Source organism: Pezoporus flaviventris, unplaced genomic scaffold (assembly GCF_033815535.1).
Source record: "Pezoporus flaviventris isolate CSIRO_AGI_PZ_B2104156 unplaced genomic scaffold, CSIRO_AGI_Pfla_v1 ptg000097l, whole genome shotgun sequence".
Classification (NCBI taxonomy): Eukaryota; Metazoa; Chordata; class Aves; order Psittaciformes; family Psittacidae; genus Pezoporus; species Pezoporus flaviventris.
Window position 1 is genome coordinate 4640546 of NW_026892645.1, and position 19729 is coordinate 4660274.

At 42.4% G+C, this 19729-nt stretch overlaps 1 protein-coding gene and 1 long non-coding RNA gene across 3 annotated transcripts in view; one reads left to right on the top strand and one right to left on the bottom strand.

Moving 5' to 3' along the window:
- Positions 1 to 15801, top strand: part of LOC133281271 (uncharacterized) — a 53077-nt gene extending 37276 nt beyond the window's left edge. The window contains exons 1-3 of one of the 2 annotated variants that reach the window (XR_009747445.1): positions 13226 to 13300; positions 14394 to 14577; positions 14665 to 15801. This is a non-coding gene — a long non-coding RNA (uncharacterized LOC133281271). Of the gene's footprint in view, positions 1 to 13225; positions 13301 to 14393; positions 14578 to 14664 lie in introns of those variants that run through there. The other variant, XR_009747446.1, reaches the window with a different exon arrangement.
- CFAP77 (cilia and flagella associated protein 77) overlaps positions 1 to 19729 on the bottom strand; it is a 59728-nt gene that overhangs the window by 36389 nt on the left and 3610 nt on the right. The gene's annotated exons all lie outside the window — the stretch shown is intronic.

Sequence of the window (19729 nt, forward strand, 5' to 3'; positions counted from 1 at the left end):
CTTCCTCCCTAATTAAATAGGGCTGGCAATAGGTTCCCCTAATCTATGCTGCACTCTACGGCAGGAGGTAAGTACCTAAGCCTCTGCTGACAGAGGTTTGACTCTCTGGCTCTGTGACTATGTTGGGGTTTCTGCATTTAGGACTAACCCTTGTTCCCAGGAGGGCACTCAGGGGACCTCTTCTTGCTGAGGGGTCATTCAGCCTTCACTCCAGACTGGCCATAGTGTCATGCCACAAACACTACAGCAGCTATTGCACCAACTTGACCTGGGACGGCTGTTTCGAGATCGCTCAGTGACCTGGTACTCAGACTTGCACTGCTCCCAGCTTTGTCTTTTAGATTATTACTTTAATAGCAGTAGCCAGCTTTCAAGAACCTGACTAGAAGAAGAAGCCCAAAGCTTAGGTTTCAAATCAAAATGAGTTTTGAACACCATAAGCAGATGCGTCTGCAACTGCTTTTATCGGGGCCAAAAAGAGGCAGCGCTTGAGGGGGTTCCTCCTGCTGTACAGAATGGCTTCAGTGTGGAGTGATGCTGGGCTCAGCCTTGACCCACAGGCCTCCAGCAGGGAAGTTTCCCAAGTGCAAAATGGGAACATGAAAGCTTTGGCACAAAGGGGTGGAAATGTCTATGGGTGAGCTGGATGCTGCCACTGCTGCCAACAGATAGGACTTGCATGAAATTTGCATCTTTTCAGGGTGCTTTAGAGACAAAAGTCTCTTTTTAAAAGATGCCGTCGTACAAAAGCAGGAACTAAGTGATCCATCCCCACCTGTCCTGCCTCCCTTTTTCCTTCTAGCAATTTTTCCTCGCCCCTTTCCCCTGCGAGCCCCCAAGCAGTTTGTTTTTGCCTGCAGAAGGAAGCTTGAAATATTGCAAGGGGGGTACGGGCAGCACTCCCTGTGGCCTTGCCCCCGATGGCACGCATGCAGACATAAAATAACCCAGTGCCATCAGTAACCTGTCGCCAAAGCCCCACTACGAGGTGAGAGTTTTCCTCCCTGCCGTGGCTGTTAGCTGCAATGTATTTCTCCCTGCACTAAGCACCGTCTTTCCCAAGGCTGCATTACAATGATTTATAAACCCCATTTCTGGGGAAAACTAATAGATCAAAGTGAGGAGAAGGAAAAGGAGACATGAGCAGCTGGAAGAAGATATTGAAGCATGAAACAAAAACAGAAATGAAAAAGTAGTTTGTGGCACTAGTGAGGTGTTCTGTGCTGCGCTTCTATTATTGAAAAATAATAGGGGGAATTGGTATTTTAATCCATTTTTTTTAGACATTCATGTAATCTGAAAAGCTCTTCCTAGAGCCAGCTTGTTTTTGTGTGTTTGTGCATCTCTTGCGGAGCCAAACGCTTATTTTGCTGTTTCGTCCTTCCCTGTCTATTCTCATGTCATTTTTATATTTCCCATGTTTTTAGCAGCATCTAGATCTTCTAACAGGGTAACAGAAAGCATCACATGGAGGATTGATGTTCAGCTGGACATGAGCATAGGGTGTCCTAATTCCTGAGCTGAGACTTGGTCAGGTTTACAAAGGGACATTGCAGGCTGAGATCAGGGTAGCCAGTGAGGTGCTCTGCCTTTGTTTCTGTTTCCTCTCCTGCACAGTGGGAATGAATGGACAAGGTTCATCATGTAATTCTTGGTGTCAGACAAGTTACATCCCGGCTGAACTGAGCCAGGATACAGACCAATGCTCTTCTTTTAGTTTTACAATGATTAATGCATCAGTGTTTGTAAGAGCTTTGGTGATAAGAAACTAACTGGCCTTTTGCATGTGTTCTGCTTGTCTGGTTCAGCCACCAGATATCTCTGACTTCAAGCATAGGCAGTGGTGGAGAATTATTATGAAAATAACCATAATCCTTGTGCAGCACTTCATATATTCAGAGGCTGTATGAACCTTCTATCTACAGTTTCCTCATGTAAGTGCAAACGTTACGCACAACAGATGAAATGCATTGAATAGGACAAACAGCAGATTTGATGGAAGAGATGTGGCAAGACTACAGGGGCTTTTCTGAGAGGCTCTACACAGCCATAAGATGGAAGATGAAGAATTATCCTTAGGCATGCTCCAGACTTGTCTAAGGTTTGCAGCTTTCCATTCAAAGTATTTTCTCTACATTCCTGTTGTTTGTCTTGTTTAAATTTTCAATCTCCCTGGCAATTTTCATTTGCCACTTAATGCTGCAGCGTTGTGTTAACTTTAGGCTGGCTGGTTTACCCTGGTTCCTGATTTCTGTTGCATCCTTTGGCGTTGGTTAAAGTGTTCCTGGGGGAGCGCAGGTGGCAGGGATATGTTCATGGACATGTATAATTGATAATTCTTGCAGATAAGACAGGAAGCAAGCACGTGTTGAATGCACTTGTGTGACTGCTCTGCTCAGGGAATGCCTGTGCCTGTTCACACAGAGGAGAAGTGTAGGCAACGAAGCAGTGTATTTTCCTTCTGGTGACTGGTAAAAACATAGCCTAGAGACAACACATCTAGGATGGCTTCCATGGTCTAACAGCCATGATGTGATTTATTTTTCAGTTACATGGCATGCCTACTGAATATATTTAGCTAAAGAGAGCTAAACATTGTCATTTACAAAATCAACACCTGCATGTTCAATCAGTCTGAGATGACAAAGATCTTTATCATACTTATCGGTTTATTTCACCTCAAGATAATCTATGATCTTCACAGCTGAGCCTGACTTGGTTCAGGGCTTTGATTGGTAAGAGCTGAGTGAGTTACAAGTTTGGTGCTGGTGTCATAGCTGGTACCTGGCATGGTGGCACACCAGGCAGCTGCAGAGGCCCTGTTATTTTTACAGCATGGATCCTGCTTACTGCTGACCAGAGCCTAACACAGCTGCCTCTTCCATAGACCTTGCACTGGTAGCTGCTGCCTGCATCCCCTATTATAACGGGCAGAAAAAGCTGTCCGTGCTCTAATAGCTATTGTAACCCTCCTAAAACTGTGACAACATCTTTCTTCTGACTCCCTATGGCCCAACCAGTCTTTCCTCTTCTTCTGTTTCCTGTCTGTAGAGAGAGCACTTGCAGGATGAAAGACAGCTAGAAAGGCAGGGAGAGCTGAATGTGGACTAAGAGCTGCCAGAGGAATAGGAGAAGAGAATTTTGCCCTATAAGCTTTAATAAGGTGGTGGGTTAAGAGAAATGCAGCTAGGGAGAAAAATGGGGAATGTTCTCTCTCCAAATGGGCACTGCTTCAGTTTGTAAAAGCACCAGGGATTCCCCATGTGGCTTAATTTATTATTTTCCCACTCGTTAAATGCCAAAACAATAAAGCAAAATCTATTGTTAGCTTTAAAATGCAGGTGATTTGCATGTGGCTGTGATAGTCCTACTGCTGCCTTCATTTACACTCAGTAAGCCAAGGTACCTTTAAAAATTATGACTTGTTTTACATTTAATATACTGAACTGTGTTAACATAATATTAAGGGGCTGACTTCACAGCTTAATTGCTGATCACGTAGAAGGTTGCTTTAGCAGAAGCATTAGTCTGGCAGTGCTGTATGGCCTAATATGAGAGCAGCTGGAATAGCAGCCTGCACAAAGGGGCTGCGAGCTGCTCCTTCCCTGCTGTGATGCTCCCCCTAAAAGCACCCTGGAAACCCAGAGTAATTTTTACTCCACTCTTAGTTTACTCCCAATGGACTAAAAGGTGTTTTGTGCCCTACTGCAGAGCAGTGCCTGAGCAATACAAGTAGGATGTAATTGTACCTGTACCAAGTGGTATGAGAAAGTCAGGTGGGATTTTTCCCCCATTCAGTAAGATTTTGCAGACGGGAAGGAATGCACCATTCCTGGCAGAACTGAACCTGTACTGTACTTCTCAGCCCCAGGTCTCTGAGGTTGCTGTAGAGAGATCGTGCAATTCTAGTGGTGGTGGTGTATCTCATTTTCTTCCTTCCTTCTTTGACCCTTGTTTGTGTCTGGCTGAATTCAAAGAGGACAGATATTGGAAATGGGAACCAGATCAACAAAGACTCTTAACTTCTTGAACTCGGAGACCTTGTGACAGTGTTTGGTCGATACGGCTGGCTAAGACTGCATGCCTGGGGAGGTTGAACTGCTGCAGCTCCTTTTACACCTGCTGTATTTTCAGCACACCGAACCACTGGGTCAGCACTCAATGGCAGGACATCACCTTCAGGGAGGGAGGTTCTGTAAATGGCAGCCTCATCCTTGATCCCTGAACTTCCAGAAGCAAATTGACACATTGTGCTACCCTTCACATCCACTGTGTTAAAAATATAATTGAAGTCCAAATACTGCCCCAAGATGTGTCCAAAATAAGAGGCACTCAAAGGCTTTTTCAGGAGCTGAAGAGGTAGCCAGGCATTACCAGCTACTTGAATCCATGTGTGTCTGACTTCCACACATGGCTCCAAATTGGCAGTTCTGGACTCCTTTAAAAATTAGCTTTTTCCCCCCTCAGTTAAAAAAGCACGTAGATTGACAGAGATGTACAGCAATTTCTAGCCCTCTATGATTTAAAAGAGCAAAATTATAGGCCCCTGAAAATTCAGGTTTATAATACAAGCACTGGCAAACTCTTAACTACAGAGAAGCTACCAGGCGTTGCAACAATAATTGGGAAGGGAGGGGAAAAAAAATCACACTGTGTTTTTCAGTGCTTAGCTAAGAAATACAACAAGAGAGTTTATTGCTTGCAAAACACAGCTGCACTGCCTCAAATTGGATGGAAAAACGAACCCTGATAATTTATTACACCCCTAAACTCACAAGAATGTACCCATAAATTACTTTTTTTGGAGGGGGAGGGAAGTGGTACCACTGTAGTCCATTCTGCACAACCTACTTATTAGTATCATAATTTATTATTATTATGCTCTGCTGCAAATAGAGAGGCAGATAAAACTCAAATCTATTAAAACAACCGCTCCACTTTCTCTGAGCCACTGAGGGACACCATTCCAAAGGAAATGAGATAAATTACGAAGATGAATGTTTGAGTCTTGCATTGCAGCACATAGCTTATATATGTGCAAGAGCAGGAGGATAATTCAAGCAAAAAAGGGTTGTGTTAAGTTTTACCATTCAGGATTCAACACGGAAGGACTGGAATAATATCAAGTGGTCAATTAAATATTTCTAATGTATAGTTCTTTTTCTTTCTCCCAAAGATCCTATGTGTTAACTTGGAATGAATGTGCAATGCTGAAATAACTGCCCTGCTTCTATTGCAAATGCACTTGGATTAGCATATATATTTAAAAATATGCTTTATCCAGCTATTGTGAGGAAGCAGACACTATACTGATGAGTCTGAAAATGATATTGATAGAATGTATATATCCAAGTGGTGCTGATTAATTAGAAAGCTGATTAGAATTTAAGGCTGGTGAAAGGCATTGCTTAGCAGTCCCAAAAGGGCAAAGTGGCAGAGCCAAAAATTACAGTTGTAAAGTTCAACACATGACTCTGTTAATGGATTTCAGAGAAGTCCACAAGAATTTTGTAATACTTTTCCTTCTCTTCATTTCCTTCTGTGGTTGTCAGCTGGACCAGCAGTTTTTAGTGTTGTCCTTCCCTTCCCTGCCACACGGATGGATTAACAGAGATGATAATTGTACTGGGAGGTTATTGCTCATTGCCCTCTTCAGGAGATGGGTCAAATGTCTGTTAGGTTATTGCAAAGTCAGGATGAGTTCGGTGCTTTTGGCCACAGTCACTGGGGTATAGTGGAGCTCTAATTCTGGAGGCTGCTGGTCCAGAATGGGGTTAGGTACAACCAGCACCAAATCAAAGAATAAACCTGGCAGCAATTTTATTTCCATACAGCCAATTTTGTGGCTTTCAGGTTTATTTTTTTAAAAAGAATAATGATACATATGCGATAAGTTCATACTGGATTTTGCTAAGTAATGTAAGAGCTGTGCAGGTTTAGCTGGCTTCACTTTAATGAATGCTGGGGATTCTCAAAGCAGAGTACATGAGAGACAAAGCCAGTGAAACCTCGATGGTCCACAGTGTAAACAAACTTAATGAGAAGAAAAGAGTCAGCAATCATTTCATCTTCCCTACAAAGCCTGCTGCTCTGATCAGGAAAACAACATCCAGGCCACGCAGTAAGACACCGAGACTTTGTGCTCTTGCTACAGAGGGAGGAGGAACAGGAGGGATTGATGAAGGAAGGAAATGAGGCCACATGCTTGCTGTGATACTGCAGATTTTTGTATTTACAGACTGCTGGTGGCTTGCATCAATCTGTACATCAGATTATTGCTTCTACACCCTTGCATACTTGTAGCAACTGTGTGTGTGCGTCTATGTTGAATGATTCTCTGCACCCTTTTGTATTCCAAGCATTGGCTGGTTTTTGTTCTTGTTTTTTTTTGTGGGGGGATTACTCTTATTGATGATCGTGGTACTTGGAATGAAAAAATGGAAAGTAAACAAAATTCTTCCTGAGCTAAAAGGTATATGGAAATAAATTTATAAAGCTATACTTAACATTGCTCCAGGTTTGGGCTTTGATATTTGCTTCTGCAACTCTAAATGGTTTATGTAAGAATGTGAGGGAAGAGAAGGCAGGAACTTGTTCTACCTTCATTTGAATGTCAGTTACCAAATCCAACAATCTTAGCTTTTTCTTTCTGAGCTTTTTTTCACATCCTAGATATCAAAGTTCTCAAGGAAAGCTGAATTTTCATTCTTCAAATGACAAGCTGTGCTTTGTAAGGGTATTTCCTTCAGATGTGGCATTTGCTGCTCTGGCAAAGTGCAGGGCCACTTCTTGGGCTCTTTTGGCAGCTTTTCCTCCCACTTTTGCCTTTTCCCCAGGGAAATGCTCCATTGGCATGGCCCACCAGCTCCTAGCATTTAGTTTGGTAGCTGGTTACCTTCCTCCTGATGTTCTGGCACTGCCCGTTTACGAGCAGGAAGGTGAAGAGGGGCCAGGAGAGGACACTTCCTTCCAGGCTTAGATGTGTACCTAATATGTGGTGCTTACTTTCTATGGTATATTGATATTCAGCTTTTTCATAACGGAAACCTGTGGTTTCCTTGTTTTAGAAGCAGTGGGTAAACCCTTACTGTTTTCGACATCATAGAGAAGCCTCAGGGCTGGCTGTATCTCTGTTACGTTTTTAAAGCATCAGTAAACAGCATGCTTTCCTCTGAGCAACAGCTGCCTTTCTAATGGTGGACTGTGAAAGACAGCAGCTCTGAGATTCATAGCTATTGCTGCCGGCAAATGTTGCCTGAAAGCCATGGGATGATGCCACCTCTTATGAATTAATGAAATACAGCTTCATTATCAAATGAAAAAGAACATAGCATTTCCAGGGGGTTGTGCATTGATTACACAGACAATAGAAGCATATGCATGAGAGACGTCGGTTGGGTGATGTTCACCTTCCTTTCCCATGTGTTGTAGGAAGCCCTCTATATAACTGAATTGTGGCTGGGTTTTCCAAGATGCCTGGATTTGGTACAGCAAGATGAATCCTTCACACTGTGTAAAACAGTCTGTTGCTGCTGGTCACAGCAATTATATTCTCACTTCCTAGCATTCTGCACTACAGGTGATGTTGGGCAGCTTTTGCTCAAGCTTGGCTAGGATTTTTGACAGGTAAAAAGTGTTGCATGTACTGAGAGGCAGGACTAGATAGCCTGGCATCCCCAAATCAAGGGCATCTCTGACCCTGGTATGTACATGGAGAGGGCACATGCCTGAAGAGGTCAGCTACGAATACACAAAGCTTGATCTCAGTGAACCATTTTGTGTTCCTTTAGGGTAAATGTTACTGCTGAAGCTAATTTTCCAACCCAGTATTTCCTCTTCAGGAAGGAAGAGGATGATACGAGCTTAAGCAGAGCAAGGATAGTGAAATTTTAAAGCATTATGACACACATACATTTAATATTACATCACATGTAAGGGAACAAGCACATATGATTGCAATATTACAAGATGAATATAGGTCCTATGACATTAAATTTAGTGCCCTGTGATTGGTGATCCTTTGTTTGCAGGTTTTATGTAAATATAACTTCTGTAGGATAAGCATCTTACCAGCTGGAAGAAAACATACAACTTTTTTATTTCCTAGCATGTAATTTCTGTTTGATTCACAGCTAATAAATAGGTCATCTTGTACTTTCGAAATGCCAACATGCAGTAATTCAGTGAAATAGAGACTCTACATTAAAAAGCTGTCAACCTCAGTGCAATTTTCCTGCACCCTATGTGCTGGAAAGATACCTTGTCACTCATGGTTCAGCTCTGTTTGCCTGAAATATCTCTTCTTCTGCATAAATAATGAATATAGTTGCATGGAAATATCTGGCACAATATCTGTCCTTCCTCCCACTCTAAGGAGCTGTGGTACAGACTCTGTATTTATTGGTTGATCTTCCCAACAAATCTTACTGAAATCACAGGTGTGGTAATAGTGTGTTCCCCCTCCCAGCTGCCGGTAGGTGTTCTCTGCAGTGCTAACCCCATCCTACCCGCCTGCCTGAAGTCAGGGGACTTAAAGAAAGCTTTAAGCTGCCTTAAAGAAAGCTTTTGCTATTTAGTACAGAATAATTTAAACCAGTTATTTGCTTTCAGTGTCTTTCCATTTCTAATCTGTTTCACAGATCTTGCACAGAAAAGGTACTGGGCTGAAACAGATCCCAATTAGGAGCTTTAAAAATTAATTCTATTCTTTTAAAAAGGTAGATATAATTCCCATCAGGTTACTAAGCCTGTCTCCTATTTCATATGATCTGAAAAGCACAGTTTACTGGGGTTTTTATGCCTTTCTCCTAGTAGCCTACTGGAGGTGATGGAAGGATGGCAAAAGCTGCTTCTGCACCTCTGATTTCAGCAGTAAAGTGCCACTGCTCCTAAGTGGGAGGGGGAAGAAGGCAGCACTGCTTATTCATGGACTTAAAGCCAGAAGGAATCCTGTAATTCTCCTATCTGAAAAATCAGGATGCATTCAGGGGATCTCAGAGACAATTTTCAGATGCAGTGCAGAGAAATTTCTGCAACGCTCATTTCAAAACCTCTGAGCATTTATAACCCACCATCAAAGTACACAGACAAAATTTCAAGCCAAAGGTTTAATCCTGCAGGTGCCATATGAATGGTGTCCCCTGAACCTAAGTTTGCTAATGCAGTGTGAGGCAGGGGCAATGCTGTGCCAATGAAAAGCTAGACTGGTACTAACCGTGAAAAATTTGGCAATGCCTTTTGTGGGTTTGAATCCATAGAAAGCTGAAACTTGCAATACATCAACCCTGCAAAAATGGGAAAAAGGGGGATGTGCCAACCCCCTGCAAACGGAGTTTTACAAGGGATAAAGCTGCTGAATCCTCACAGTGAGGTCCAAAAGTAATTTAAATCTCTCCCCTTCTCTTCTTGCTCCCAATTTCCCCATCCCAGTTGTTGTTAGATGCATCAGCTGAGAAGGAAAGTTAGAGAGTGACACTAATAAGGAGCCCTCAGACGCACTAAGAGTCTTAAAAGGTTAGGTCACGGTGTGTTCTATTAAATAGAATATTAATTGAATTCTTGACATCTGAGGTGAACTGTGACATGCTCATGGGATAAATATTGCATTTAACAGAGCATCATGTCCTAAAGCTCTAAATACTATTGAGCATCAGTGCCAGTCCTTCACAATAGATCTTAGCCTCAGTCCTCAGGGTACAAATGCTCCCTTGGAGTTTTAGAAGCTTGAGTGTAAAACCAGGTTTCGCATTTCTTGATTCTGTTCTCGATGAAGTCCAAAATTGCTTCTTCCATCTCAAGGCTATGCTCAGTCTCAGACTTTTGATTACAGATTCTTAATATACAGCTAAAAATGCGCGTTCCACATGCTACTCAATACAACCTATTGGGCATGGTACAAGAAAGGTTGAAAGAAAATTTCTTCCTTTCCACCCCCACACCATAAAGAAGATTAAAACATTAAAAAGACCAATTAAAAATAGGGAATCTCATGGCAACATTTTCATTAACCCTCCCCAGTTCTTCTTTCTATCTCATTAGTCATCACAGGGAGAGGAAGGATCATTTTAATTAGCAGCATTGTAAAGCTTTATTTAAGGGAACTGCCCCTCCTGCTGCTCTGTGGATTACCCTGCCGGCTTATAAATACAATACCAAATCATTAACAGCCAAAAACAACACCTCTGAAGGGTTTGGAAGAAAGAAGATCCACTATGGTCCATGTTTAGGGCTCTTTAACAATGTACTTTTTCCTTATTCAGGCATAATTCAAGCGTAATATTGGGCTTTACAAAACAACTCAATATCCTCTTACAGCAAAGCCCTTTCTAGTTGAGGATACCATGTGTTCAACTTTCTTCCCCTTTGTTTTCAAGGCAGTGAAAGCACAGAACCACATCTGATAGGATAGACATGGTAGATAGGATCACAGGTTTTTCCAACATCCCAATTTAGAATTACTTGTTAAATTCTCAAATTAAAGGCACTGCTGCACTCTAACAGCCTTGCAGGAGAGGGGTGAGCAATGAGACCACAACCAGGGGAGGCTGGTGGAGCATTTTAGAAAGAGGTTCTTGTGAGTTTAGGATGAAAACAAAGCAGGCACCCACACTTCATGAAAAGGAAATTGCTTTTTCGACTCATTGCTTGCTGAATTTCACATTTCTTACAGAAATGAGCCTAACGGGTCTGTTCTGTTAAGAAACCATCAGCCAGTGGTCCTGGCCAGCAGTCTCCATATACCTGGGAGCGCAGTCCAGAGTGCATGTCTGTGCAGAAGAACAGATTTGCTTTCCATCACACCCATGTAATGTGTGAATGAGCCGCACTGCAGTGCACAGGCTTGTTTTGAAACTAGTCTGAGCCACTACATTTCAATGAGGAATCAGATGAAGACCAAGATCTCTCACCCTCTTGCAGGGTCAGATACATTAATGGAAACAAACAGGACAGCGTGACCCTGGATCCTAAGCAGCCCAACACTTGGGAAAATCTGAATGTTGCCTTCCAGCCCTTGGCTATTCTGTTGTCCTGCAAACAAACAGAACATTTTCATTCTGGACCACACTGCAGCAGCTCCCTCTTTTGCAACCAGCAGAATAGTGATGAAAACATCACATTTATTAAGATGTAAGTGGTACAAAATGTCCTCTTTACCAAGAAACCACAACTCAGACTATTAGGAGTCCCCATTTAGATCTGTGGCCTACTTTTCCTGACCTGAATATGTAACTATGGTCTCTTCAGTACACCTGGGTGCTGCAATCTCTGTTTATCACTGTCCAGCCAAGCCAACCCAGCCGTTCCCTTGGAGCAACCCATTAGATACACACAGGAGTTTAGGAGCTGCAAGTACTCTACAATGGGGTTTTCATCTTTGGATTTGAACTTTTAAAGTTCTAATATACAGCTGAAGTTAGCTGAAAGTTTGAGGTAACTTCTTTGCTGCTGGCTGCCAAGTTGCATTAATGTATATTAGACACCTAAATCTACCATTTTTTTGCTTGACACGAGATATAGAAGATCAGACCAGAGGACAAGAACTGCTAGCACTGAAGTCCATGAAGTCCAGTTTACCTCCCCCTGAAAGCAGGCTTGCCCTGGCTTCAGTTGAGAGCACTGAGCAGAATGTTGAAGAATAATAGCAGCTTCTTAAGAAACTAAATGTGCATATTCTCTCAGAAAAGGTTTAAAAATGATGCCATGAGCTTGATTTCATCTACATGAACTACTGTTAGAGTAATAACAAAAAGGAAGGAAGTAATGACTATCACTGAATGATTAATGTATTGCTACATAAAGTTCATTTTGTATGAAGTCAAAATCTGTGTCTGTGGTAGTTTACATAGAGAGGTGATATCTTTTACGGAAGTAAAACAAAGGTGGACCTGAGGTACTCCCCCTAAATGCTCATCATCAGAACCGAGGGAGGTTTACAGAGGCCAATGCCTTGCCAGGACCTGAGCAGGAGGACCGAAGCTTCAAGGGTTGTTGGTCTCTGGAGGTCATGGTTGCTAAACTTGCTTAAAAACCAGACAGTGACAAATAGTCTGAGTAACAGCCATTGTAAAAGTTTATATAAGAGTTGCTTTGTTTTCTATTTATAGCTGTGCTGTATTTTTCTTGTAATACATTTTTAATGACTTATAAAGCCTAGTTATTTATTCTCCTGAAGCCAAATACTTTCTCACCCTGATAATGCAAGCAAATAAGCTTTGCACAGTAAAGCTACATGGGAGATGGCTGGATCTGCTCCCTGCACTGGCAGCAGGTGGGGGGTATGGGGTGCCATGGGGCATGCATGCTCCTAGCCTGCTGCCTGGCTCTTGGGAGCCCCATGGCATTACATGCCACTGATGCAGCTCCCTGCTGCCTCTCTGCCCATGGAAGGCCCTGCCTGGGTTGGACTATTTCTAAAGTAGTAATTATTCCATCTCCATATTAGAGAGTTTCTTTTTACGGTTATTTTGCTCTACATTTCCTAATCCAAAATCAACCTTAGTTAAAAAACAGCCCCCAAACCTGCAGTGACATATAGGCAGTGGCCCCTTCAATCTGTGTGCTGAAAAGTTAAGTAGCATGAACAGCAGACCAAACAAAAGCAGATGATGAGACTCTTTGAAATGGTGCATGAAATATATATATATTATGAAATATAATTACTCTGCTAAACTAGCATCCACCCCTTAGCACAAATGCTGATTGCCTCATGATGAGTCTAACCAGAATGGTATTAACTCTACTGATATTTCTAAATTGTTATGTACCCAATATTTTCTTTTGACTCTTCTTTATATTTAGATTAGTGACTGTGTAATCACTTCATTAGTTTATTTAGATTATGTTATTTTAGGAAATTATTGTTTAGATCAGCCTTGTCCTTCCCATCTCTCTGTGCCTTCCCAGAATTAAGTAATATCTGAGGAAACCAATTAATTGTAACTCCACCGCTGTAATGGGGTCTGCTCTACGATGTGGCAATGTCTAATGGAGTTTTCATTTCCCTGTAGTGAGTCAACATTTGTTTAAGGAGAGAAGACTGTTAGGGCAAACCACTGTCTGAAACACAGCTTCTACCATACCTAAGGGGTTGAACTGGCATCTTTGGGCTGCTGCTTCTTTTCTTGGGGGGTAAAATTCACAGAGGGAAGTAGCTGGGGTATTGGAGAGCATCCTGATTCCTACCACAGGTTGAGGTTTCCTGTGAATGTGCAGAACATGGAGGACATACATGGCCCTCAGGTTTCACCTCCCAGCCTTGCAGGAATCTGGAGTGCTGAAATGGACCTGTCACCCAGTGAAGGTTTGACAGCCCTTTTTCAATGCATGGTCTTCCTTAGAGAATACTCGTTTACCTGGCCTGGGTCCTCACACCGCAGTTGCATTAGCTAGTCCTTGTCAAGGACTAGAAGCCCATTGTGGTAGTGGGCTCTCAAAAAATAAAGTCTTATGCCCAAGGAAGCTGCTTGTCCCCATGTAACTCCTGACACACATGGGACGGCAGAATCTATAACTAGATTTTTTCCATTAATTGAATTGTTCAGAGTATTTAGCACCAGCAGAAGTTACATTTGGGATTCTGGATGGAGGCAAAGCATCCGGAGCCCTTTCAAATGCCCTAGTCCCTCCCTTGTTTGGGCTCCGGGCATCTTTGTAAGCCTCAGCCTATTTGCTGTTAACTAATGGCTGCTTTGCTTGGTGAACAGTGACAAAACTTCTGAAGTCGGTCTGCCTTTCCCTATCTGCTGACAGCTTAAAAGATTTGAAACAAAGCTACATTATGATGCGACTAAATTCAGCAGCATCTGATTAACAAAAAGGAGGCCACAGCTACCTGACAGCAGCCGGTGGTTGTTTTTTATTTCCAAAACAAACTGCTGGCCTCAAACATCCATACATGTATTTATTTTTTTGTTTAAATGTCTCATTTCCAGGTTTGGGTTTTTGGTTTGTTTTTTCATGCAGTGAAATAAAGTTCTTTCAATTCTTCTTCTCATAATAAGTCTGTCCAGAAATGATGTTGCTCGTTGTGTTGAAAGATGGTTTCATTTTCTACTCAAAATTGGTATGAAAAATTTGCCTTGCCAAATGAACATTGTATACTGAACTTGTCAAATCCTCTCTCCTGACACAAATAAAAGATAACATTGGGTGGCAGCATGTAAAACAGCACTGACAAGACAGCTAGGATGGAAGCAAAGAAATGCATATTTTTCTCTTTCTCTCTTCCTGAGAAGAGTAGAGGAAACATCCAGGTGAGTGAATGTTGGCGTGTTACAACCACAAATACATCTTCTAAAGCCTTAACAAGCCGTTTCAATGCAGGTTTTATGATAAACGTAAGCAATTCCTTTTGTGATTAGTAAAATCATGACAAAAAGCTTGACTTTTTCCAGGCAACCAAGAAAGTTGCTAAGTCGAAGTGGAGTGGCTGGATGAAAGGGGTTTTCAGTTAAAAGTTCACAACTCTGCTGTGCAGGCTGGAAGGACTGCTCATAGCACTGCTGGAAATTATTCTGAGTATAGTTAAAAATAAATAAGGTAATGATAGCACTTTCATTAGATCTGCAGTCACACCATGTAAGTGATTCCCCCCCCCCTTTAAAATTGTTGATTGAAGGCTGTTAAGCTGTTTATCAGCCCAAAATTACATTTCTTCTCTCCTAGGGGCTGTCTCTTAAAAATCACAACAACTGCAGAGTTAGGAACAAGAAAAGACTCCTAAAACCTGCACTTTTGGATTGGGGGGGGGGGGAGGAATACAAGCATGAAACACAGATTGCACCTTCAAATCCCCGATGGCATCACGCTTCTTTGTTCTGCTAAGAAAAATTAACCTCAATCTCGGCTCAAGGTCCCCCGATTGATTATCATAGTCATTTAAATACTGTAATCTCATTTTCAGCATCAGGGAAAGGGAGCGAAAAGAAGAAAAAGAGAAAGAGGTGGGGAAGCGAGGGGGAGAGAAAGAGAAAACAGAATAAATTATCTGACAAAAGGAAAAAGGGCCTTTCTGCTTACGGAGCCTATTTCAGATCCTTCCACTTGATTGGAAAAGTTGATGAAGTTTAAATGAAGCAGAATTAGAGGCTCAGGCCACTGAGTATTGACAGGGGCCCATGGAAGAATGTGCAATTCAATAGGCCTGATTTCTGTAGAAAACAGGGGAAAGGCCTAAATGGTATAATCTTCAATCAAATCTAACATCGACACTGACAAGGCAGGGTAATGAGATAGGCCAGATCAGGCATGTTGGTTAAAGAAATTAATCCCTCTCGCTGCACCAAGAGTTCAGCTTTGATGCCTATTGTATAGACCCCAGTCCCAGCCTATCTAAATGCTAACTAACTGCGAGTGTGATCTGGGACTGTGCTTTTCATTGCTGGGGCTAATCTGATAACAATTTTAGCTCCCTGCTTATGGTGGCAGAGGTAGCGCGGGAGCCTCTCACTGTGGCACTGCGGCAAGGGAGGAGAGGGGCAGAGCGTGGGGATGGACGCAGCCACGTTTCGGTGTGTATCAGGGCTTTAACACACTGTAATACACTGTGATTAGTGTAGTTACAGTCGCCTCCTGATTGGGATCTCCTGGGAACTACAGAAGCGCCCAGGCAGCGAGCAGGAGGGTGATAGAGAGAGGGAATGTAAAGGGACATTGGGAAGTTGAAAAGCATGCTGCAAACAAAGGGGCTCTTCTACCTGGCGAGCAGCCCGAAGCTTGTGATTAAAACCATCTTCATTTTTCAGGCTAGTTTACTCTTCACTAAGCAATATGAGGTTCACTGTGTTTGCTTTTCTGATTCCTCCCCCCCCTCCTTCCAGCCTGGGAGTTATGCTATTATTTTTAATCAGGTTTCACTTGTAAGATTTTTAGGCACAAACCCCACGTTGGTTTGCTTAAAAAAAAAAAAATCAAACTAGAGATATTTCCCTTGATATTGAAGTTTTTCTTAAAGGCTGTTTTGGAATTCTAGTAATAGGCTCCTTTTCCACGCTGCTTCAGATAAATGTGAGTAGAAAAGTCAGTGTTCATTTATTTTATACAAATGGTTAAAAAAGAAAATATCCTCCGAATTGCAGGTTCTGTCTAATCTGTACAATGTGAGCAGCCAAGCAAGAGCAAAACAATCCCTGCAAGATGACAAAGGCTTCACAAATTCAATAATTAAGCATAAGAGTATCTCTAAGAATTTGCATGGCAAGCAACCTGCCCTTGGGGAAAGCCTGGCTGAAAACTTGCAGAATTGTGGAACTGGAAACACTGGTCCTTGTGATTGCTGTGAATGTGCTTCATTTGCTTTATATTCTGCTGGGCAGCACTCAGAAAGAGGGAAAATATTGTGGTAAAGGTTTAAAAATTATGAGATTTTTGCCTTTTCTTCGGGCAGCTGCCCACTGGTTGCCTGCCCAATGACGTCCTGTCCAGGACAGCCCTTACTGAGCCTCCACCAGCTTCCCCTTTATGCTCAGGACATTTTCTTGTGCCTTTTCCAGAGCAGAAAGGATGTTTATTGTTGGTAGAGTGAGAAGCAAGGACAGAGAGGAAATAAGGCAGAGGTATTCCTGTGCTCTTACAAGTTTTAGCTGGGTCTCTGGTGCTCTCAGGGTTCAGTATCCCTAGAGAAGGGTTTGTGGATAAGGGCAAAAGGTATCAGCATCTGGAATATCCCTGACCTTCTGCATGGTGTCTTCAATTTGAATTAGTCTGAAAACCATCTCTAGGACTAACATGGTTTAGGGCCAATGCCATAAACTGGTATTGGCTCTCCCCCAAAGTTTCTTAAATCTTTTAGACAATAAAGCCTGAATTTTAGGTTCATCATAAAAATTTATAGCCTGCTGCAGCTCTGGATGCACTGTGAGTGCATGGACCCATTTATTCATTTTATTTTTTTCCCTTTTCAGTCTACATTCTCTTGCCCTTTGGCTGAATTTCTGCTTTTACATCCCCAGCAACTCAAGGAAGAGGCTGTACAGATTCTCTCCTATGACAACGCTGCTATTAGGGTCATAATGCAACAATTTGGTCTAACGGTTATCATTGTGCTGGCTGACTTCAATAATGCACTTTTAAATCAAAGGGCCTTTGAAGCTTTATTTCCATTGTATTAGACAAATAAACATAGAAGATTTTCTCAAACATAAAAGGCATTCACCTTGTAATGTTTCAGGGCTTATTAGTCTCACCAATTTGCATTGTTTTGTTCACATAAAGGATCAAAATGTCCTTTTGCTTGCTTTTACATACTGCCTGCTGATCATGGGGGTGAGCAGCTTTCAGTGCCCGGTGCTGCTGGGGCTGTCCCTCTGCCTGCTGAATCACGGCTGGCAGCTCGTAGCCTAAGTCCTGTCTTCAAATAACCAGAAGACACCCCCCCCCCCCCTTTCATTCATGCAGAATGTTTATTTGCCTCTTGGAAATGCCTTATTTATTTAGTGGTGTCTGTGCAAAATCTGGGAGAGCACTAAAGCTCATAAGGAGTTTAATTTTTAGTGTACCAAATCATTCATTTAAAATCTTAAATGAGTTCATGCTGAGAAGAAAACCCTTAGAAGTCAGAGCATTGGAAAAACAAAGCTCAGAACCAAACCTAATGATTATTTGACTAACCAGCCCTTCATTAGCTTATTTCTCTAATGAATTATTGAGCTGTACTGTATAGACATTTCAGAATATGTTTTTAAAAGCATAACACTGGCCCTAGATTGCAAAAATGTAATAGTAGTAGTGATATAATAATAATAGTAATAAGCACCCAAAATGCTGCATAAACACTAATTAATCCTCAGCATCCCCAAGCAGCAAGCACAGGAGGCAGGATGCTCAGCACATGGAGTGATTTGAGGTATAGTATAATTAACACCAAATAGAGACAACCTATTCCACCTACGGCTCACAGTACTTGTGGCTACACTGCTCTGTCTTGCAGGGGTTATTCACTAGAGACAGGCTAAAATCTAGTCCCCAGTCAAGTTTTCAATAGATGCATTGATTATAAACAGCTGAGAGCAGGTATCAGGAGAGGGAATGGAGTAATTTAAATCAACAAGCTAAAAACTGAAGGAAGTTATCTCAATGCTTTAGAAGCTGCTTGGAGGGCTGTGATGCTGTCAGCGGAGTTTGCTGCACCTGGGGCTCTTGGTGAACATGGAAGTGACTGTGGGCTCTCAGGCTGTGCCTGAACCCACAAAGCACTCGAGGAGAGCAGAGATGTGCTGCAGCGACAACGAAGACCATAGAGACCTGCACACTCAGAACATAGGTGCTCTATGGAGAAGGAATGATTTTGCTCTCTGTCGTTCCCAGCTGTCACAGAGACACTACACCTGTGAGGTTCCAATAGCTCATATCTAGTCACTGTCTGAGCATTCAGTGATGGGTATGTATATAAGGAAGCCTTTTTTTTATCATCTTCCCTTCCTGTGCAGGTTAGCAGTCCTTGCAGAAAGATGGATGAGGATTACAAAGGTGAGTGGTGTCTCTAGGCTTTGCCCTGAGAGAGGGCTTGGTGAGGTGAGAGCATGAGTTCAGGTTTACCTTGGCTTTTTGGTGTGCTAAAGATGAGTGAATTTGGAGGGAAGGTTTAAAAAAATAAAGAAAGGTGAGGGTTAAAGGCTCAAACACTGGGCACAACCTTCAATGGAAAAGCCCTATTATAGCCACAATGCAGGTCTATTAATAACAGCTCCAAGTCCACTGATGGAAAACCTGCCCTTTCAGTAATTATTGTTGCAAAAGATGTTTGTGATGCATGTAATTTAAAACTCGGAGCTATAATATTCTTGTTCACACAGTGCATTTACCCATGTTTATCTTGCATAGAGCTTTGGGGTTTTGGCATGATGTGACGCAATTTTAGTTCGGTAAAATGGTTCTACTTGCTTTTCTTAACTGTCCTTCCTACGGATTGTTCCAGAAACCAAAATGATTTTGCAACAGCTCCAAGCAGCTCCTTGCTCAGTGATAAGTCTGACAGCTCAGAAATACTTCATGATAAGGTTCAATAGGCATGAAAGGAAAAAGGAGGAAATTGGTGGGTGATTTCTGCCTTCACTTGGTACCTGTGTAGTTAGTGGAGTCGCAAGGCCACCCAGTTGGTGCCCTGTGGTCCCCCACACTGAGCTGCCCTCCCTCAGCATGGAGCAGGCTCTCAGATAAGCATGGGGCAAGCTCTCCTGTGTGTCCTCTTCCTCCACTGAGAAGGGCAGTTCATCCTCCCTGGCCTAGCTAACTCTTCCTTTGCTGTGATTGCCAAAACTGAGGCTACCAGTGTGCCCATTCCTTTGGTTTTTGAGGTTTTTCATCCTATATTCTCCTTCAGGAGACTGTAACTGCTGAATTTTTATTGCCTCAGTCCTGTAGCTTTATTATTTCAAATCTTGTTTGGGAAAAAAAGAAAAACATCCAGCCTCAGGGCTGAAGAGAAAAGCTTAGGAAAATGAATCCTAAATGACCTAGCATTCAGGCCAATAAAAAGAGCCTGGCATCAGTTGTCATGTAAATAATAAGCTTCTAAACCAGATATTACATATTCCAGTAGTGCTGTAAACTTCAGTTTGTTAAACCTGTTTCTCCTGCAGCGTGGGAGACTTGGTGGCAGCCTTTCATAGCCCACAAAGCACCATCACCATCCTCCTCGGAACTGCCAGTTCTGAAACAACTTTTTAATGTTGAATTCTCTGGCTGGGGCTCTGCAGGCAGGTTGGTGTCTCTTGGCTTTGAAGAGGATACA